Genomic DNA, 7,035 nt, shown 5'->3' on the forward strand with positions numbered 1-7,035 from the left:
TGCTGTGTGTGCCCATATAACATGTAGACAATGATTTCCAGTGGACAAATAGAGGTTGACTTGCGGTTTCCCTTGTTATATGTGGACTGATTTCCAGTGAGACTGATAGCTGTTTATGCTGTGGGTGTCCTTTAATATGTGGACACTGATTTCCAGTGGACAAAAGATGTTGACCTGCGGTAGCCCTTGTTATTTTCGGACACTGATTTCAAGTGTGACAGATAGCTGTTGATCTGTGGTTTCCCTTGCTATACGTGGACACTGATTTTAGTGGACATGATAATATGTGAACTGTGGTTACCCTTGTGTTATGTAGACACTCGTTACCAGTGAAACTGATAGCTGTTGATGCTGTGGTTGCCAGTCTTATATGTGGACCCTGGTTTACTGTGTGACTGGTAGCTGTTTATGCTGTGTCTGCCCCTGATATATGGGGAAAGTGATTTCAATAAGACCGATAGCTATTGATGCTGTGGCTGCCCGTGTTATATGTGGACACTGATTTCCTGTGAGACTGATAGCAGGTGACCTGTGATATCAGATTTTATAGGTGGCCAATGATTTCATTGGGAATTGTAGCAGTTGATATGTGGTTGCCCTTGTTATATGTGGACACTGATTTCCAGTGTGACTGATAGCTGTTGTGCGGTGCGTGCCTGTGTATTTTGTGGACACTGATTTCCAGTGGACGAATAGATGATGACCTGCGGTAGCCCTTGTTATATATGGACACTGTCGCCTGCATCTGGAGATTTGGGACCCATGGCATCAGGACCAGGGAATATTACTCTAAAGGGGGTGCCTTTGCTGACTCATGCTCACCAAGCCTCTCAGCCCAACGAGTGTCCAGCCTTAGGACCCATACAGCTGTGTGTTTAGATAGTCAATCCAGGTTGCATCGCAGCCCCTGAACGAATTCTGTAAGAATTTATCTCTCACTCAGTGTCTTTTTTTTTCTTTTTTTTTTGTAATTTACTTTTATACTGGGATGTAGCTGATTTTCAGTGCTGTGTTTCTTGCTGCTGTACATCCACTTGATTCACTAACAGAGAGACATCGAAAAATTCTTTTCCAGATTCTTACCAGTCGTATATAATCTTTTCCGGTGTGTAGACTGTGCTGAGTCCAGTCCTTTGAGGTATAGAGTAACTCTTGTTGATTCCCTATTTGGTCTATGGAACGGTATGTGTGCTCATCTCAAACTCCAGGTTTATGCCTCACCTCAAGCGACCTTTGCACTCTAGCAGTTATAAGTGAGTTTTCTAAAAGTGTAATTCTGTGTCTCTTTTGTCATTTAGTTCATGTGTCGCAATTTTGATATTACACCTATAACTGATATAAGTCTCTTTTTCTGTCTGACTTATGTCACTGAGAATGATCGTACCTAAGTACACCAGAGTTGCTGCAACTGGCCTTATTTCATTGATATCATGGCTGAGTTATATTCCATTGTAAATAAGTATCACATCTTCTTTATCCATGTTTTCCTTCCAGGGAAATTCCGGTTGTATCCAAGTCGAGGCTCTTGTAAACAGACCAGCACTAAACGTTGTGGTGCCTGTGTCCTGTCAAGTTTTGGTTTTCCCAAGATATATGCCCATGAGTGGAAGTGCCATATGCTCTGTAGCTTTGTTGCTTAGATTTTTTTGGGAAATACAATACACTACTCCAGAGTGCTGTTGGCAATTTACCTTCCCACAATCAGCGTAAAAAGGCTCCCTTTTCTCCACACCCTATCCTGCATTTCTGGTTTTTACACTTTGTGAGGATGCCCCTTCTGACTGATGCAAAGTGATATCTCTGTGTTGTGTTGATTTGCACCACAAAACTGCTTGGTTGGCCAAAAGGGCATACGCGTTTTTCCTGAATATATTCAGGAAAAACGCATACACCCACTTTGGCCAATGACATCTTTGAAGAAGTTCTGCCCCTGTCCATGTGCTTTCGAGGCGAGACAAAACGCCCTATTGAAATCCCGTTCCCGCAATTCTGCCTTGCTTTCAAGTTCTTTCTCATGACTTACCTCAAGGCATTTTTCCATGTTAGGTATCATTTACAATCCTGCAGGATTGTGAATTGCAGTGCCCCTGAGCCCCAATTTTCAATTTGTTTCTTTGGCATCTGGCCACAAAACAGCAGGATTGCTTCAAGGCCTATTCTGGTTCCGGAGGGCAAGCTGAGCCTTTGGTCAATTCCTCTTCCTCATTGGAAATTAGAGTGGCATGCGCCTGTCCAAACACCTAGGCGTTGTTTCTCATTGTTACCCCCGTCCAGTTCATCCTCCAGACAAATTCCAAACTGTGCGAAAAAGGGTGTTGAAGGTGCTGATCTCCCCAAGGGGGGAGATTGTAAGGAAAGAGGCTGGAGGTGGGAACCTGAGCACCAGGAGATGAGGAGATGAGCTTGTTTTTCCAAACTCTCCCCGATCCGATGGGGTACCATCCTCTGTGTGTTCCATGCATGATTTAGCTGTACGAAGGGTCGCCTGGATCTGGAGATTTGGGACCCATGGAATCAGGACCAGGCAGTATTACTCTAAAGGTGTTGCCTTTGCTGACTTCTGCTCACCAAGACTCTAAGCCCCACGAGTGTCCAGCCTTAGTTCCCATCCAGCTGTGTGTATAGATATGGTCAATCAAGGTTGCCTTGCAAACCCTGAACGAATTGTGTAAGATTTTACCTTTCACTCAGTGTTTTTTTGTGTGTGTGTGTGATTTATTTTTATAATGGGATGTAGCTGATACTCAGTGCTGTGTTTCTTGCTGCTGTACATCCACTTGATTCACTTACAGAGAGACATCGATAAATTATTTTTCCGATTCTTACAAGTCATATATAATCTGTTCCGGTGTGTAGAGTGTGCTGAGTGCAGTCCTTTGAGGTTTAGAATAAGTCTTGTTGATTCTCTATTTGGTCTATGGAATGGTATGTGTGTTCATTTCAAACTCCTGGTTTACGTGTCACGTCAACCGACCTTTGCACTCTTGCAGTCATAAGTGAGTTTTCTAAATGTGTGATTCTGTGTTTATTTTGTCATTCAGTTCATGTGTAGCAATTGTGATATTCCACCTATAACTGATATCTTATGAAAAGTATCTTTCTCTGTCTGACATATGTCACTGAGAATGATTGTACCGAAGTACACTCAAGTGGTTGCAACTGGCCTTATTTCATTGATTTCATGATGAGTTATATTCCATTGTAAATACGTATGACATCTTCTTTATCCATGTTTTCCTTCCAAGGAAATTGTGGTTGTATCCAAGACAAGTTTCTTGTAAACAGACCAGAACTAAACGTTGTGGTGCCTGTGTCCTGTCGAGTTTTTGTTTTCCCTAGATATACGCCCGTAAGTGGAAGTGCTGTATGTTCTGTAGGTTTGTTTCTTAGATTTTGTTGGGAAACACAATACACTTCTCCAGAGTGCCGTTGACAATTTACCTCCCAGAATCAGCGGAAAAAGGCTACCTTTTCTCCACGCCCTACCGTGAATTTCTGGTTTTTACTCTTTGTGAGGATGGCCCTTCGGACTGATGGGAAATGATACCTCTTTGTAGTGTTGATTTGCACCACCCGCCTGCTTGGTTGGCCAAGAAGGGCGTATGCTTTTTTCCTGAATATATTCAGGAAAAAAGCATACGCCCTTTTTGGCCAAGGTTATTGTTGAAGAAGTTCTGCCCCTTTCCATGTGCTTTCGAGGAGAGACCAATCTCCCTTTGAAATCCCGTTTTGGCAATTCTGCCTTGTTTCAAGTCCTTTTTTGTGACTTACCTCAAGACATTTTTCCACGTTAGGTATCTTTTACAATCCTACATGATTGTGAATTGCAGTGCCTCTGAGCTCCATTTTTCAACTTGTTTCCTTCGGAACTGGCCACAAAACAGCAGGATTGCTTCAAGCCCTATACCGGTTCCGAGGGCAAGCTCATCCTTTGATCAATTCCTCTTTCTCATTGGAAATTAGAGTGGCATGCGCCTGTCCAAACACCTAAGGGTTGTCTCTCATTTTCCCCCTCATTCCATTTCATCCTCCAGACAAATTCCAAACTGTGTGAAAGAGAGTGTTAAAGGTGCTGGCTTACCCACCTGGGGAGATGTTTAGGAAAGATGCTGGAGGTGGGAACCAGAGCGCCAGGAATTGAGGTGGTTTTTCCAAACTCTTCCCGATCTGATGGTGTACCATCCTCTGGGTGTCCCATGCATGTTGTAGCTGTACGAAGGGTTGCCTGCATGTGGAGATTTGGGACCCATGGGATCAGGACCAGGCAGTATTACTCTAAAGGGACTGCGTTCCGGTGTGTAGAGTGTGCTGAGTCCAGTCCTTTGAGGTTTAGAGTAAGTCTTGTTGATTCTCTATTTGGTCTATGGAACGGTATGTGTGTTCATTTCAAACTCCTGGTTTATGTGTCACGTCAAACGACCTTTGCACTCTTGCAGTCATAAGTGAGTTTTCTAAATGTGTGATTCTGTGTCTATTTTATCATTCAGTTCATGTGTAGCAATTGTGATATTCCACCTATAACTGATATCTTATGATAAGTCTCTTTCTGTCTTACTTATGTCACTGAGAATGATCATACCTACGTACACTCGAGTGGCTGCAACTGGCCTTATTTCATTGATTTCATGGATGAGTTATATTCCATTGTACATGCATATGACATCTTCTTTATCCATGTTTTCCTTCCATGGAAATTTCAGTTGTATCCAAGTCGAGGCTCTTGTAACAGACCAGCACTACACGTTGTGGTGCCTGTGTCCTGTTGAGTTTTTTTTTCCCCAAGATATACACCCATGAGTGGAAGTGCCATATGCTCTATAGCTTTGTTTCTTAGATTTTTTTGGGAAACACAATACACTTCTCCAGAGTGCCGTTGGCAATTTACCTTCCCACAATCAGCTTAAAAAGGCTCCCTTTTCTCCACGCCCTATCCTGCATTTCTGGTTTTTACTCTTTCTGAGGATGCCCCTTGGGACTGATGCGAAGTGATATTTCTTTGTAGTGTTGATTTGCACCGCGCGCCTGCTTGCTTGGCCAAAAAGGGCATATGCGTTTTTTTGTGAATATATTCATGTAAAATGCATACGCCCTTTTTGGCCAACGACATCGTTGAAGAAGTTCTGCCCCTTTCCATGTGCTTTCGAGGTGAGACCAATCTCCCTCCTGAAATCCCGTTCCCAAAATTCTGCCTTGCTTTCAAGTCCTTTTTGGTCAGTTACCTCAAGGCATTTTTCCACGTTAGGTATCTTTTACAATCCTGCAGGATTGAGAATTGCAGTGCCCCCGAGGTCCACTTTTCAACTTGTGTCTTTGGGAACTGGCCACAAAACAGCAGGATTGCTTCAAGCCCTATTCCTGTTCCCAGGGCAAGGTGAGCCTTTGGTCATTTCGTCTTCCTCATTGGAAATTAGAGTGGCATGTGCCTGTCCAAACACCTAGGGCTTGTCTCTCATTGTTTTCCCCCATTCCAGTTCATCCTCCGGACAAATTCCAGACTGTGCGAAACAGGATATTGAAGGTGCTGACTTCCCCTAGTGGGGAGATTGTTAGGAAAGAGTCTGGAGGGGGGAACCCGAGCACCCGGAGATGAGGAGATGATGTGCCTTTTCTTAAACTCTTCCCGATGCAATATTGTACCATTATCAGTGTGTCCCATGCATGTTTTAGCTGTACGAAGGGTCCCCTGCACCTGGAGATTTGGGATCCATGGAATAGGGACCAGGAAGTATTACTCTAAAGGCGTCGCATTTGCTGACTCATCCTCACCATGCCTCTCAGCCCCACGAGTGTCCAGCCTTAGGGCCCATCTAACTGTGCGTCTAGATGTGGTCAATCCAGGTTGCATCACAGCCCCTGAGCGTATTTTGTAACATTTTCTCTCTGTCTTTTTTTTAGTTTTTTTGCAATTTATTCTTATAATGGGGTGTAGCTGCTTTTCAATGCTGTCTTTCTTGCTGCTGCACATCCACTTGTTTCACTTACAGAGAGACATCCATAAATTCTTTTTCAGATTCTTACCAGTCGTATATATTCTTTTCTGGTGACTAGAGTGTGCTGAGTGCAGTTCTTGAGCTATAGAGTAGGTCTTGTCGATTACCTATTTGGTCTTTGGATCGGTATCTGTGCTAATTTCCACCTTCTGGTTTATGTCTCACCCCACCCCACCTTTCCCCTTTAGCAGTCATAAGTGTGTTTTCTAAATGTGTGACTCTGTTTCTGTTTTGTAATTTAGTTCATGTGTAGCCATTTTTAGATTCCACCTATAAATGATACCTTATGTTAAGTGTCTTTTTGTGTCTGACTTATGTCACTTAGAATGATTGTACCTAAGTCCACCCGAGTTGCTGCAACTGGCCTTATTTCATTGATTTCATGGCTGAGTACTATTCCATTGTACATAAGTACCATATCTTCTTTATCCATTTTTTCCTTCTAAGGACATTTATATTGTTTTCAAGTTGAGGCTCCTGCAAAAGTGCTGCACTAATATTTGAAGTGCCTCTGTCCTATCGATTTATGGTTATCCTGAGATATACCCCCAGGAGTGGAAGTGCTGTATGCTCTGTAGCTCTATTGTTTTTTAATTAATTAATTAATCTTTTTTGCCTGTGTTGGGTCTTCGTTATTGCACGTGGGGTTTCTCTAGTTGCAGGAAGTTGGGGCTACTCTTCGTTGAAGTGCGTGGTCTTCTCATTGCAGTGTCTTGTCTTCTTTTGGAGCCTGGGCTCTAGGTGTCAGGCTTCAGTAGTTGTGGCACACGGGCTCCGTAGTTGTGGCTCACGGGCTGTAGAGCACAGGCTCAGTAGTTGTGGCGCACAGGCTTAGTTGCTCCGCAGAATGTGTTATCTTTCTGGATCAGGGCTCGAACCTGTGTCCTCTGCCTTGGCAGTTGGATTCTTAACCTCTGTGCCACCAGGAAGTCTCTGTAGCTCTATTTTTTAGAATTTTTAGGAAACATCATACCCTTCTCCAGTGTGGCTGTTAGCAATTGACATTCCCACCATCAGCATAGCAGGGTTCCATTTTCTCCACGTC

This window comes from Balaenoptera borealis (genome assembly GCF_965194805.1).
Source record: "Balaenoptera borealis genome assembly, contig: HAP1_SCAFFOLD_81, whole genome shotgun sequence".
Lineage (NCBI taxonomy): Eukaryota > Metazoa > Chordata > Mammalia > Artiodactyla > Balaenopteridae > Balaenoptera > Balaenoptera borealis.